The sequence below is a fragment of the Lutra lutra genome, chromosome 7 (assembly GCF_902655055.1).
Source record: "Lutra lutra chromosome 7, mLutLut1.2, whole genome shotgun sequence".
Taxonomy (NCBI): domain Eukaryota; kingdom Metazoa; phylum Chordata; class Mammalia; order Carnivora; family Mustelidae; genus Lutra; species Lutra lutra.
Window position 1 is genome coordinate 75,317,955 of NC_062284.1, and position 15,797 is coordinate 75,333,751.

The 15,797-nt window shown below is 39.0% G+C and overlaps 1 long non-coding RNA gene across 5 annotated transcripts in view; it reads left to right on the forward strand.

Moving 5' to 3' along the window:
- Positions 1-15,797, forward strand: part of LOC125104717 (uncharacterized) — a 282,875-nt gene that overhangs the window by 12,427 nt on the left and 254,651 nt on the right. Inside the window, exon 3 of one of the 5 annotated variants that reach the window (XR_007128714.1) lies at positions 15,369-15,476. The exons of the other annotated variants lie outside the window; for them this stretch is intronic. This is a non-coding gene — a long non-coding RNA (uncharacterized LOC125104717). The remainder of the gene's footprint in view (positions 1-15,368; positions 15,477-15,797) is intronic. 5 annotated transcript variants of the gene reach the window in all.

The window sequence follows — 15,797 nt, forward strand, 5'->3', positions numbered from 1 at the left end:
TCATATTAGAATTTAGAATCAGAAAAATTTCTTATATTTTCTGCATTCATTTTTTTTTTAAAGATTTTATTATTTATTTGACAGAGAGATCACAAGTAGGCAGAGAGGCAGGCAGAGAGAGAGAGGGGGAAGCAGACTCCCCACCAAGCGGAGAGCCGGATGTGGGGCTCGATCCCAGGACCCTGGGATCATGACCTGAGCTGAAGGCAGAGGATTTAACCCACTGAGCCACCCAGGCGCCCCATTTTCTGCATTCAAATTATGTAAGAAATCCATGATTATTGTAGCAAAACTCAAAATTGCATATAAACAAACAAGAAAAAAAGCCCTACATAAATGCACCACCTAGAGATAACCTTTATTAAAATTGCATTGTTTATTTTTACAAAACTTCTTTTCTATGTGTGCCTGTGTGTATTTTTATATATATTTAATTACAGTGGATTCATACTGTGCATACTGTTCTGCCAACTGCTTTTATCATCATTATGTTGTAACTTCTCTCCATGAAGAAAATATAGAGCTACATAATCATTTGTAATGACTGGCTGGTAGTTAATAAAATACACGCTCTATAACTTATCAACTAGTCCCCTATCTTTGGATGTTTATTTTGTTTGTGAGTTAGTTTTCTTTTAAAATATCCATTATAAATAACAATTGCATGAACTTTCTTGTTCATATATTTTTCTCACTTTTCAAATTATTTCTGTAGGATCAATTCCTAGAAGGGATATTGCTAATGCAAAGGAAATGTAAATGTTTAAAACCCTTGTCAAGACAAGTCCCAGAAAGGCAGTACCCATTTACATTCCCTCCAGCTAAAAGACTTCTGCTGTATCTTCCAATCGACACTCAGTACTGCTTTTTGAAAGATGTTTCTCCCTCATCTGTTTTCTTTTATGTGTCTACTCTTTACTCTATTTCCACTTCGGGTAATTTGAGAAATTCCTTCTTTCCCTTTTCTCCCTGTGACATATAAAGAATAAAACATGACTTAAAAAAAGTCCTGAATGCATAACTAAGAACAATCATCACAGCAAAGTAGTCTTGTTTTACAGGAAAAAAAAAAATTACTCTTAATTATGGCCTCAAGATTCTTTGGAATAATATCTAACTAAATCATAACCTTTACAATTTCATGATATTTAATAGGGCTTGTTGGAAATGAGTCATTTTGTACACATTGGGAGTTTTATCGTGAATTTAATGTCACTGAATTTAATTAATTTAAATTGTCATTTGCACATCATTATACTGTGGCAAACCCTCCTCAGTCAGTGAGCTTTTAGCACTGAACAACACCACGACCAAAAGCGCACAGTTCCTCTCAGAAGTTATAAGATCTATGTGACTAATTTATTAGGTGAAGAAACCAAGTCATAAAGCAGTGGATTCTCCAGCAGCAGGAGTATGAAAGTATCATAAAATTATAAAGGTAAGCCTGCTACTAAGAACAAAGAGAAATATTAAGATAAAGGAACATTTTCATGGGCCAAACTCAGTCTATTGTAATCACTAATAGATGAGATTACAAACTAATGCCAGAATTTTCAGTAGGATTATTGCTTGGAAGTGACAGATGGCCTGGGACCTCACCCATGCTTCCTCCAACTCCCAGAAGTCACACAAACACATCAAAAAGAAATCCTTCAAAACGGTTTTAAGAAGGCAAAAAAAATGATAATATTTTGAATATTACAGATAAAGCCATTGAAGTGAAGAACTTATGGAAAACCCAAAATCTCTTAAAGACCAACTCCTAAGGGCACCTGGGTGGCTCAGTCGGCTAATTGTCTGCCTTTTGCTCAGGTCATGATCTCAGGGTCCTGGGACTGAGTCCTGTGTCCAGCTCCCTGCTCAGCAGGGAGTCTGCTTCTCTCTCTCCCTCTGCCCCTCCTCCCTGCTCCTGCTCTCTCTCTCTCTCAAATAAATCAATAGAAATCTTTAAAAAAGACCAGCTCCTAAGATGTCTTTTTGTCATCTTAATCATTCCTGTGTATTTTGGAGGGAGTTAGGAAGTTCCCATCACAAAATTAGACTTTGAAAGACCTTCTTCCAAAATACTTTCATACAACTAATGTCTGGTATGTTTTTCTAGCACATTAAATGTTTTGTTTTTGTTTTTTGGGTTTTTTTTTAAAACATTAACACAGAACACTATATTTCAAAGCGCTTGTTGGATAAAACCATTAACATTATTCTACAGAATGTTATATTCAGAGATAGCATCCTATAGAGATAATTTATATTTTCAAAAATAAATCTTTCCTGCTGTTTATTTCTCTGGTAGGATATATATTTTCTGGGTGTGCCTTTTTATTCAAATTAAGTTCACAAGTATTTACTGAATAACCACTTAGTACAAGACTTTGTGTCAGAATTTCGAAGAACTAAGGATAGAGACAGCAGATTAGTGAGTGTCAGGGGCTGGGGGGACGGGGAGAGGACTCTTTAATGGGTATGGAGTTTATGGATGAAGAAAAATTCTGGAATTTTTGTGGTGATGGTTGTACAATACTGTGAATGTACTAAATGCTCCTGTACACTTTTAAATGGGTACAGTGGTGAATGCCATATATTTTACCATGCCTTAAAAAAAAAAAATCAGGCAGGAAAGAAAAAGAACTAGTGAATGAAAGAGAGGCACAAATACTCCACTACAGAAGTAATGTTTGATAAGAAATTGTGTTTAAATTATCCTCCCAATATCGCTATTGATTTCACGCAGTTACTGTGCCAGTCCGATTTAATAAGCATGTATTATGAGGGCAGTGATAGGCAGTCATACTTAAAACTGAACAGGAGTGGGGAAATAAGTAGTAGATGGTCCTTGTCTTCAAGAAGCTTTCGATTTTATAGGGAATTAACGTAACTATAAAAAATGTCTCATGCAAGACAGAATGCCAAGCCATACAAGAGAGCTGAACACAGTGCCAAGGAAACAAAGGGGATATTTAGATTAATTCTTGGGGAAAGCATCAGGGATGTGGTAGCTTTATACTTGGTCTTCAAGGGCGGGTCTGATTTTGCCAGTCACAGTCGATGCTAACAGCTGGCCTGGGTGAAGGGAAGAAGATAGGGAAAAGCACGGAGCCAAGAAATGCAAGGTACTGGGGAATGCCAGTAGCTGGCTTGGCTGGAGGGCATAGTTTAACAGGCCAAACAATGGTAGTGAAGTTTGGGGAAGACTCAAGGACACATAGGAAAGGATTGAAGACATTTAGAGTTTGAAGATGATTCAAAGAAATACTTCTTATCCCCAACTTTTCACCTGCTAAATGGATCATATTGTTTGTTTGTTTGTTTGTTTGAAGATTTCATTTATTTAAGGGAGAGAATAAGAGAGAGAGTACAAGCAGGAGGACGGGCAGAGGGAGAAGCCAACTCTGCTGAATGAGGAGTCCTAGAGGGGGCTCTATCTGAGGACTCTGGGGTCATGACCTGAGCTGAAAGCAGACGCTTAACCAACTGAGCCACCCAGGTGCCCCTGCCCACAATTTCTATCTATTTATTTTAGTTCTTCCTTTGAAACCACAATAAATAATTTTTTTTTTCCCATATCAGATCTTCAGTATTCAAGTCAGGATATATGTTCTTTTATCTTCTCCTTTCCGGGCCCTTTAATTGTTCAAATATTTCTCTTATGACATATTTTCTAAGACTCCACAGTTCTTCTTGCCATTCATGTAAGCATGGCTTTGATGTTGGTATTCAAGGCTAAATAAAATATTTTAGAGGAAATTGTAGATGATATAATTTTAAACAAACAGCTATAATTTCCCTTTCAGGCAGACTTTGAATTAGTCATTAATTGGTCATCTCTAGAAACAGTCATTGAACTAATTATGAATTCAGCTAATTTTATTTTTATTTTCATTGACCAAGATTTTATTATTTTGTTCATGGATTTTATTAGGAGGCATACTTTTAACTGCATTGCTGAAATGAGCATAGTGACTAGGAACTCAGGCCCTGGAGTGAAGATTTTGTGATTGGTCTCCAACACAACCAACTACCACCTGTGACCTTGGACAAATTACTTAATTTCTCTGTGCTTTGGGTTTCCTGATCTATAAAATGTGTGTAAAAATACTGCCTACATTATTTTATTAAGTAAGTTATTATCTAGCAATAGTAAAAATAAGAAAAAAATTAATTATTACTATTATGGTGTTTTTAAAATGTATCCACAAATTCTTTAATATTCCTCCCTTCAAGGGGTGGAGCCTAATTTCTTTTTTCTTGAGTGTGGGTGGGATTTAGTGACAATAGACTACATAGTTGTTGTTTTTTTAAATTTTTTTAATTTTTTTAATTTTTTATTTATTTATTTATTTTTATTTTATAAACATATATTTTTATCCCCAGGGGTACAGGTCTGCGAATCGCCAGGTTTACACACTTCACAGCGCTCACCATAGCACATACCCTCCCCAATATCCATAACCACACCCCCCTCTCCCAACCCCCTCCCCCCATCAACCCTCAGTTTGTTTTGTGAGATTAAGAGTCACTTATGGTTTGTCTCCCTCCCAATCCCATCTTGTTTCATTTACTCTTCTCCTACCCCCTGAACCCCCCATGTTGCATCTCCTCTCCCTCATATCAGGGAGATCATATGATAGTTGTCTTTCTCCGATTGACTTATTTCGCTAAGCATGATACCCTCTAGTTCCATCCACGTCGTCGCAAATGGCAAGATTTCATTTCTTTTGATGGCTGCATAGTATTCCATTGTGTATATATACCACACCTTCTTTATCCATTCGTCTGTAGATGGACATCTAGGTTCTTCCCATAGTTTGGCTATTGTAGACATTGCTGCTATAAACATTCAGGTGCACGTGCCCCTTCGGATCACTACGTTTGTATCTTTAGGGTAAATACCCAGCAGTGCAATTGCTGGGTCATAGGGTAGTTCTATTTTCAACATTTTGAGGAACCTCCATGCTGTTTTCCAGAGTGGTTGCACCAGCTTGCATTCCCACCAACAGTGTAGGAGGGTTCCCCTTTCTCCGCATCCTCGCCAGCATCTGTCATTTCCTGACTTGTTCATTTTAGCCATTCTGACTGGTGTGAGGTGATATCTCATGGTGGTTTTGATTTGTATTTCCCTGATGCCGAGTGATATGGAGCACTTTTTCATGTGTCTGTTGGCCATCTGGATGCCTTCTTTGCAGAAATGTCTGTTCATGTCCTCTGCCCATTTCTTGATTGGATTATTTGTTCTTTGGGTGTTGAGTTTGCTAAGTTCTTTATAGATTTTGGACACTAGCCCTTTATCTGATATGTCATTTGCAAATATCTTCTCCCATTCTGTCAGTTGTCTTTTGGTTTTGTTCACTGTTTCCTTTGCTGTGCAAAAGCTTTTGATCTTGATAAAATCCCAATATTTCATTTTTGCCCTTGCTTCCCTTGCCTTTGGTGATGTTCCTAGGAAGATGTTGCTGCGGCTGAGGTCGAAGAGGTTGTTGCCTGTGTTCTCCTCGAGGATTTTGATGGATTCCTTTCTCACATTGAGATCCTTCATCCATTTTGAGTCTATTTTCGTGTGTGGTGTAAGGAAATGATCCAATTTCATTTTTCTGCATGTGGCTGTCCAATTTTCCCAACACCATTTATTGAAGAGGCTGTCTTTTTTCCATTGGACATTCTTTCCTGCTTTGTCGAAGATGAGTTGACCATAGAGTTGAGGGTCCATTTCTGGGCTCTCTATTCTGTTCCATTGATCTATGTGTCTTTTTTTGTGCCAGTACCATGCTGTCTTGATGATGACAGCTTTGTAATAGAGCTTGAAGTCCGGAATTGTGATGCCACCAACTTTGGCTTTCTTTTTCAATATTCCTTTGGCTATTCGAGGTCTTTTCTGGTTCCATATAAATTTTAGGATTATTTGTTCCATTTCTTTGAAAAAAAATGGATGGTACTTTGATAGGAATTGCATTAAATGTGTAGATTGCTTTAGGTAGCATAGACATTTTCACAATATTCATTCTTCCAATCCAGGAGCATGGAACATTTTTCCATTTCTTTGTGTCTTCCTCAATTCCTTTCATGAGTACTTTATAGTTTTCTGAGTATAGATTCTTAGTCTCTTTGGTTAGGTTTATTCCTAGGTATCTTATAGTTTTGGGTGCAATTGTAAATGGGATGGACTCCTTAATTTCTCTTTCTTCTGTCTTGTTGTTGGTGTAGAGAAATGCAACTGATTTCTGTGCATTGATTTTATATCCTGACACTTGACTGAATTCCTGTACAAGTTCTAGCAGTTTTGGAGTGGAGTCTTTTGGGTTTTCCACATATAGTATCATATCATCTGCAAAGAGTGATAGTTTGACTTCTTCTTTGCCGATTTGGATGCCTTTAATTTCCTTTTGTTGTCTGATTGCTGAGGCTAGGACTTGTAGTACTATGTTGAATAGCAGTGGTGATAACGGACATCCCTGCCGTGTTCCTGACCTTAGCGGAAAAGCTTTCAGTTTTTCTCCATTGAGAATGATATTTGCGGTGGGTTTTTCATAGATGGCTTTGATAATATTGAGGTATGTGCTGTCTATCCCTACACTTTGAAGAGTTTTGATTAGGAAGGGATGCTGTACTTTGTCAAATGCTTTTTCAGCATCTATGGAGAGTATCATATGGTTCTTGTTCTTTCTTTTATTAATGTGTTGTATCACATTGATTGATTTGCGGATGTTGAACCAACCTTGCAGGCCTGGAATAAATCCCACTTGGTCGTGGTGAATAATCCTTTTAATGTACTGTTGAATCCTATTGACTAGTATTTTGGCGAGCATTTTTGCATCTGTGTTCATCAAGGATATTGGTCTGTAGTTCTCTTTTTTGATGGGATCCTTGTCGGGTTTTGGGATCAAGGTGATGCTGGCCTCATAAAATGAGTTTGGAAGTTTTCCTTCTATTTCTATTTTTTGGAACAGTTTCAGGAGAATAGGAATTAGTTCTTCTTTAAATGTTTGGTAGAATACCCCCGGGAAGCCGTCTGGCCCCGGGCTTTTGTTTGTTTGGAGATTTTTGATGACTGTTTCAATCTCCTTACTGGTTATGGGTCTGTTCAGGCTTTCTATTTCTTCTTGGTTCAGTTGTGGTAGTTTATATGTCTGTAGGAATGCATCCATTTCTTCCAGATTGTCAAATTTGTTGGCGTAGAGTTGCTCATAGTATGTTCTTATAATTGTCTGTATTTCTTTGGTGTTCGTTGTGATCTCTCCTCTTTCATTCATGATTTTACTTATTTGGGTCCTTTCTCTTTTCTTTTTGATAAGTCTGGCCAGGGGTTTATCAATCTTATTAATTCTTTCAAAGAACCAGCTCCTAGTTTCGTTGATTTGTTCTATTGTGTTTTTGGTTTCTATTTCATTGATTTCTGCTCTGATCTTTATGATTTCTCTTCTCCTGCTGGGTTTAGGGTTTCTTTCTTGTTCTTTCTCCAGCTCCTTTAGGTGTAGGGTTAGGTTGTGTACCTGAGACCTTTCTTGTTTCTTGAGAAAGGCTTGTACCTCTATATATTTTCCTCTCAGGACTGCCTTTGTTGTGTCCCACAGATTCTGAACCGTTGTGTTTTCATTATCATTTGTTTCCATGAATTTTTTCAATTCTTCTTTAATTTCCTGGTTGACCCATTCATTCTTTAGAAGGATGCTGTTTAGTCTCCATGTATTTGGGTTCTTTCCAAATTTCCTCTTGTGATTGAGTTCTAGCTTCAGAGCATTGTGGTCTGAAAATATGCAGGGAATGATCCCAGTCTTTTGATACCGGTTGAGACTTGATTTAGGACCAAGAATGTGATCTATTCTGGAGAATGTTCCATGTGCACTAGAGAAGAATGTGTATTCTGTTGCTTTGGGATGAAATGTTCTGAATATATCTGTGATGTCCATCGGGTCCAGTGTGTCATTTAAGGCCTTGATTTCCTTGTTCATCTTTTGCTTGGATGATCTGTCCATTTCAGTGAGGGGAGTGTTAAAATCCCCTACTATTATTGTATTCTTGTCGATGTGTTTCTTTGATTTTGTTATTAATTGGTTTATATAGTTGGCTGCTCCCAGGTTAGGGGCATAGATATTTAAAATTGTTAGATCTTCTTGTTGGACAGTTCCTTTGAGTATGATATAGTGTCCTTCCTCATCTCTTATTATAGTCTTTGGCTTAAAATCTAATTGATCTGCTATAAGGATTGCCACTCCTGCTTTCTTCTGATGTCCATTAGCATGGTAAATTCTTTTCCACCCCCTCACTTTAAATCTGGAGGTGTCTTCGGGTTTAAGATGAGTTTCTTGTAGGCAACATATAGATGGGTTTTGTTTTTTTATCCATCCTGATACCTTGTGTCTTTTGATAGGGGCATTTAGCCCATTAACATTCAGGGTAAGTATTGAGAGATATGAATTTAGTGCCATTGTATTGCCTGTAAGATGACTGTTATTGTATATTGTCTCTGTTTCTTTCTGATCTGCTACTTTTAGGGTCTCTCTTTGCTTAGAGGACCCCTTTCAATATTTCCTCTAGAGCTGGTTTGGTATTTGCAAATTCTTTCACTTTTTGTTTGTCCTGGAAGCTTTTAATCTCTCCTTCTATTTTCAATGATAGCCTAGCTGGATATAGTATTCTTGGCTGCATGTTTTTCTCATTTAGTACTCTGAATATATCATGCCAGCTCTTTCTGGCCTGCCAGGTCTCTGTGGATAAGTCTGCTGCCAATCTAATATTTTTACCATTGTACGTTACAGACTTCTTTTCCCGGGCTGCTTTCAGGATCTTTTCTTTGTCACTAAGACTTGTAAATTTTACTATTAGGTGACGGGGTGTGGACCTATTCTTATTGATTTTGAGGGGGGTTCTCTGAACCTCCTGGATTTTGATGCTTGTTCCCTTTGCCATATTGGGGAAATTCTCTCCAATAATTCTCTCCAACATACCTTCTGCTCCCCTCTCTGTTTCCTCTTCTTCTGGAATCCCAATTATTCTAATGTTGTTTCGTCTTATGGTGTCACTTATCTCTCAAATTCTCCCCTCGTGGTCCAGTAGCTGTTTGTCCCTCTTTTGCTCAGCTTCTTTATTCTCTGTCATTTGGTCTTCTATATCACTAATTCTTTCTTCTGCCTCATTTATCCTAGCAGTGAGAGCCTCCATTTTTTTTTATTTACTTATTTGACAGACAGAGATCACAAGTAGGCAGAGAGGCAGGCAGAGAGAGAGAGAGAAGAGGAAGCAGGCTCCCTGTGGAGCAGAGAGCCCGACGCGGGGCTCGATCCCAGGACCCTGGGATCATGACCTGAGCCGAAGGCAGAGGCTTTAACCCACTGAGCCACCCAGGTGCCCCGAGAGCCTCCATTTTTGATTGCACCTCATTAATAGCTTTTTTGATTTCAACTTGGTTCGATTTTAGTTCTTTTATTTCTCCAGAAAGGGCTTTTATATCTCCCGAGAGGGTTGCTTTAATATCTTCCATGCCTTTTTCAAGCCCGGCTAGAACCTTGAGAATCGTCATTCTGAACTCTAGATCTGACATATTACCAATGTCTGTATTGATTAGGTCCCTAGCCTTTGGTACTGCCTCTTGTTCTTTTTTTTGTTGTGAATTTTTCCGCCTTGTCATTTTGTCCAGATAAGAGTTTATGAAGGAGCAAGTAAAATACTAAAAGGGTGGCAACCACCCCAGGAAAATATGCTTTAGCCAAATCAGAAGACATCCCAAATCGTGCGGGGGGGAGAAAGGGGATAAAAAGGGGTTCAGAAAGAAAAAAGAGAAAAAAAAAAGAAAGTATTAAAAAAAGAAAGCCGATAAAGAAAAAATATAAAAAGAGGAAAAAAAAATATATATATATATTAGATAAACTATTTAAAAAACGTTAAAAAAGAAAACGGTAAAAGTTAAAAAAAATTTAGCAGAAGAAGAGAAAAAGAAAAAAAAATTGAAAAAGAAAAAAAAATTAAATTAACTGCAAGGCTAAAAAATCATGGGGAGAAAGCCATGAGTTCCGTGCTTTGCTTTCTTCTCCTCTGGAATTCCGCCGCTCTCCTTGGTATTGAAACTGCACTCCTTGGTAGGTGAACTTGGTCCTGGCTGGGTTTCCCGTTGATCTTCTGGGGGAGGGGCCTGTTGTAGTGATTCTCAAGCATCTTTGCCCCAGGCGGAGTTGCACCGCCCTTAGCCGGGGCCGCGCTGAGTAATCCGCTCGGGTTTGCTGGGTTTGCTTTCGGGAGCTTTTGTTCCCTGAGCGCTTTCCATAGAGTTCCGGAAGACCGGAATGAAGATGTCGGCCTCCCGGTCTCCGCCCCGGAGAGCTGAGAGCCCAGGGCCCCACTCCTCAGTGCGCCCTCAGAGAACAGTGCCCAATGACTCCCGCCACCCTGGCCTCCGGCCGTGCTCCGAGCTGACCAAACCTGCGACCGGTTCAAGGCAACCCCGAGCTGAGAGTCACTCCTCGGCTCTGTCTCTGTAGCCGGCTTCCCCGTTCTAATACTGGTAAGCTCTGCGACACTCAGACACCCCCGATCCTTCTGCGACCCTGCGGGACCTGAGGCCGCGCTGACCCCGCCCGGGCTTCACCTCAGTTAAGCCTCTGGAGTGATGTCCCTCAGCGGAACAGACTTTTAAAAGTCCTGATTTTGTGCTCCGTTGCTCCGCCGCTCGCCGGGAGCTGGCCCCTCCCGCCGCGGTCTATCTTCCAGTCGCTTTGGATTCACTTCTCCGCCAGTCCTACCTTTCAGATAGTGGTTGATTTTCTGTTTCTAGAATTGCTGTTCTTCTTCTCTTCGATCTCCCGTTGGATTTGTAGGTGTTTGCAATCTTTAGATAAGCTATTTAGCTGATCTCCCGCTACCTGAAGTAGTCTCAGCCTGCTACTTCTCCGCCATCTTGACTCCTCCTCCGTTTGTTTTTTTTTTTTTTTTTAACAAAAAAAGCATCATGGCTACCTAATTTCTTGGTTTGCTTACTCTGGGGAATATAAGCTGCCATGTTGGTTTTCTACTCTGTAACAAGCCACTGAAAATGTAGCAACTTAAAATAGCACATTTATTAGCTCAGGTTTTCAACACAGCATGACTAGGTCTATACAGTGTATTTGAACAAGGACATTATATATCAGAGTATGCTTGCAGAAGGCAAAAAAAATACAAACAAAAGGAATTCAGAGAAGAAAACTGGAAGTAGGGAGAGTATTTGGGTTGCTAACAGCTCCCGATAGAAATAAAGTTTGCTCCCAAATTGCTGAGGTGACAATGGGACTAGACAAAGAGATTGGAAGGGAAAATCATTGAGGAACTAGAATCTACTGAATTTAGTAGGTTGAATTACTATCAGGCTTTGATGGAGTCCTGGGACTTGAGTGGTCAAGACATACAAATGGGAATGAAGAAATATACATTGTGGGGCTTATTCAATGGTGGTAATTGTTCAAGTTGTGTGTGGGTGACATGCCGTGGGAGGGTGTAAAAAAAAATAGAGCTGAAAGAATAATGTTAGGGGATACTTAAATTTAGAAGTGTGGCAAGTAGAAAGTCAGAGAGAGAAAGACAGAAATGGAACATTTTAAAAGGTAGGAGGAGAATGAGAAGCGTTAAGTGGGAGATGAGGATTTCAGGAAGGAAGGAGGTAAGTAATATCAATGAATGCCCTTTCTTAAGGTTAGGGAAGATGAAGACCAAGAAGTTAAATGACAGTGAATTTAAAAGTGCGTTGTAAGAAAGAAGAGGATGCAGCCAGTGCCTTTCTAAGTGCAGCAATCTAGGGAAGCTGACAGAAAATAAATATGTTTCTCTTCAAGATGAAGAGAGTGACCTGGTCCCTGAAAAACTATCCCAATTCTAATGTTCTTCCTCTTGGAGCTAGAGAATCCTGGGAGATTTCAAGGAATGATTAGTTAAGTACTTCTCTCAGTGGAGGTTACTCATTTAACTCATTGCCAAAAAAAGAACAATGTTGCATCCTAAGTGCTTCCTGAATTAAAAACTCTGGACTCATAATTTGGGTGTTGCCCATTCACTGCTCTTAAAGCCACCTTGAGGCTGTTCTTGCAGAAATCAGGAAATATCTGATTTCCATCCATCATGATACCTGATGTCCATCCTTCCCACTCACTACCAACCATTAACCAAATTGCCCTGGGCCAACCTGAGCTTCTGGCAACTTTTGGGGAAGGAGAGTCAACATCATCAAAAATACTAAACAAGATTATAATATAGAACTGCAACGCGCCTCTTTAACAGAACCACAGGGACTAGGTTTGAATAAGCACTTGCCCTGCTCCTATCTTTTCTCCATCCCATGCCCCGGCCAATTTTAATGAAGGCAATGTTTTTTCACAGGTATACAGATGTTACTGGTAAGCTCATAATCAATTCTGATAAAAATAAGAGAACACAAGGGGGCACCTGGGTGGCTCAGTGGGTTAAGCATCTGCCTTGGGCTCCTGTCATCATCCTGAGTTTCTGGGTTGGAGCCCCACCTCAGGCTCCCTGCTCAGCAGGAAACCTGTTGTGTCACCCTCTGCCCCTCTCCTGGCTTGTGCTTTCTCATGCTCTCTTAAATAAATAAATAGATTCTTTAAAAAAAAATTTTTAAAGGGGAACCTGGGTGGCTCAGTGGTTAAGCATCTGCCTTCGGCTCAGGTCATGATCCCAGGGTCCTGGGACGGAGCCCCACATCAGTCTTCCCGTTCAGTGGGGAGCCTGCTTCTCCCTCTGCCTGCTACTCCCTCTGCGTGCTACTCCCTATGCTAGTGCTCTGCCTCTCTGACAAATAAATAAATAAATAATCTTAAAAAAGAAAGAGAACACTAATTATTCACCTCTATCAATAAAATTAAATTTATATACTTGAAGTTAAACTAAGTGTTGTGAAGAATTGATATTAATTTCTGAAGTCTATGAAAGTGGGGAACTGCTCCTTTGAAAACATGCACAAAATCTCCTTATGTAGTATTACAGTCCTTTAGAACATATTTTTTTTTAAATGGCAATATTCTGATTCTGTGTGTGTGTGGGGGGGTGTGTGTCTTATTGCTGACATTGTAGAAGTTTGGTTTTATTTTTCATTGCTAGTGTCTAGTAATTTAGATCTATTATGAGCAAATAGGATTCTGTATAGTCCAGAAATTCAGCCACTGTCTTGAATCCTGTTTCTAGAAGAAAATGCTTTCTACATTCCCAGCAAGTCTGTATTTCCAACTTTAGAGCAAAAGCCATTCGAAATTTGAACACTGCTTATACATAAGTAATCAAAATATGGTTAAATATCTTTTCTTGGGGTGCCTGGGTGGGCTGAGAGGGTTAAACCTCTGCCTTCGGCTCAGGTCATGGTCTCAGGGTCCTGGGATCAAGCCCCGCATCAGGCTCTCTGCTCAGCAGGGAGTCTGCTTCCCTTCTCTCTCTGCCTGCCTCTCTGCCTACCTGTGATCTCTCTCTCTCTCTCTCTGTGTCAAATAAATAAATAAATTCTTAAAAAAAAAATAAAACCTTTTCTTTAAGTTAACCAATCTGAATTTTCTGCAATTATTCTTCTCAAGTTATTTTGCTGTGCAAAATATCACTGTAATCCCTCTGCTCTGTATTTAGGAAGATGGCAATGCAGCATGGCCATCATTATGCCCTTGGAGCCAGATCAAACTGCCTTCCAGTCCTGATTCAATCACTTGCATGCTCTATGGCTCTGAGGAAATTATTTAATGTTTACTTTTAGGTTCCTATACTGTAGAATAGGAATGATATATATACCTATCTCTTAGAGTTATTGTGAGGATTAAGATCAATCAATACAAATTTTTGTCACAATAACCATTTCCAGAGAATGAAATGGTAGTCTTTTTTCTTTATCATGCACCCATATCAGTAGAAATATTTTCATCCTATAGCCTTTATTTTTAAATTACATACATGTGCTTCCTAATATAACAGCATAAAATGAACATAAAAGTAAAATTTGAAAGAATGTGACAAAGATGAAGTAAGTACAACCTAAAAATGAATAAAAATATAAAGTACAAATAGACATTCATTGCATTTATAATTTTTCAAACAATTCCCAATTGCAATGCAACTCTAGATTTTTTTAAAGGAGTTAGAAAATTCTGTTTCTGAGGGTTTTTTGTGTGAAGAGATAAAAATGTTAATGGATGACATATCGTTTTCACACAGTCACACAATGATACAAACATTTCTAAACACCCATTTTCAGAAGTTGTTTTTTTTTAAAAGATATTTATTTATTTGACAAAGATCACAGGTAGGCAGAGAGGCAGAGAGAGAGGAAGGGAAGCAGGCTCCCCACTGAGCAGAGAGCCCGATGTGGGGCTCAATCCCAGGACCCTGAGATCATGACCTGAGCCAAAGGCAGAGGCTTTAACCCACTGAGCCACCCAGGTGCCCCTCAAAAGTGTTTTTGTAGCACTAAGAAAGAAAGAGTTGGTTTCTTACTCAATGCTAAAATACCACCTTTATCTTGATGGGGCATATCAGTTTTTGGGTGGTGTGTTTTCTTTTAATATCTGTGTGAGGCTTACTGTTGATAGATACTTGACATTGCAGAAAAGATCAGAAAATTTAGATCATATATTTTCTGTTAAAAAAATTATGAAATTCTTCTTTAAGTTTGACGAGAATTTGAAGTGTTTTTTTTTTTTCTTAAGACTTTATTTATTTGACAGAGAGATCACAAGTAGGTAGAGAGAGAAGGGGAATCAGCTCCCTGCTGAGCAGAGAGAGCTGAAGGCAGAGGCTTTAACCCACTGAGCCACCCAAGTGCCCCAGAGAACTTGAAGTGTTTTGCCATAAGATAACCAGTGAACCTCTCCGCAGTACACAATATTTTCATGAACTCTCCTCATCTCCTGAGCACATATTTATCTAATAGAGATTCATATGGTGCTTAGCATTTACATGAACTGTTTTAAGCCCTTTGCAAATATTACCTCAGTTCATCTCATATCAGCATTCAGAGTTAGGTTTCATTCCCATTTTACAGATAACTATGGCAGAGACAAGTTGAAAAAATGTTCAAAGGCAGGATTTGAAACTAGCCATTTTGGCTTTAGAGGCTGCTTTTTACGAATAGACTCTGGTGCTTTAGAGTCTACTAATGAAGATAGAATAACTTTTAATTCCACTTAACATATGTGAGCTACAACTGATTGGAGGATTTTAGAAGCAGAGATTGGGCGAAGTTGTCAATACCAGTTCTTCATTATCAGGAGTTCCCGGCTTCCCACCCATGTGACCACCTCATGTATAGGGCATGCAAGGGCTCTAGTGTGGACAATATTAGTACCCTTAAACTATTTATTTTTCATAAATATGTAAGCACATGTTCTGATATCTTGTTCCCAAATTCCATTGAATTTCTGCAGAGTCTTCAGGCATATATGCACCTCTTGTTGGAGATTACTGATAGAATCTGAATGTAGATGGGAAAGGAGCTCAAAAGATTTGCTTGTGTCTACTTCCAAAGCTGGAAGGTATGTTACATGTGAATGTATAAGGAGTGGTCCCTCTGGACATGTGGATATCCATATTTTTGTATATAGATATCGTGTTAGGTTACAATCTACTTATATAAATGTTTTTATACTATATGAACAGCATATCTTAGAATCTGTCAGGAATGTGTCACCAAAAATTTTCTGAGGATTTTCACAAAGATAATGTGATGCATTAAAATTAATTTATTGGTTTACTCTTCTCTATTTCCAAGACTGGAAAGACTTGCTGGGGGAATGCCTATAAGTAGTCCATATTGTTGACTAGGAGAAGTTAGATTTCTGCCTTTCATTTATGTA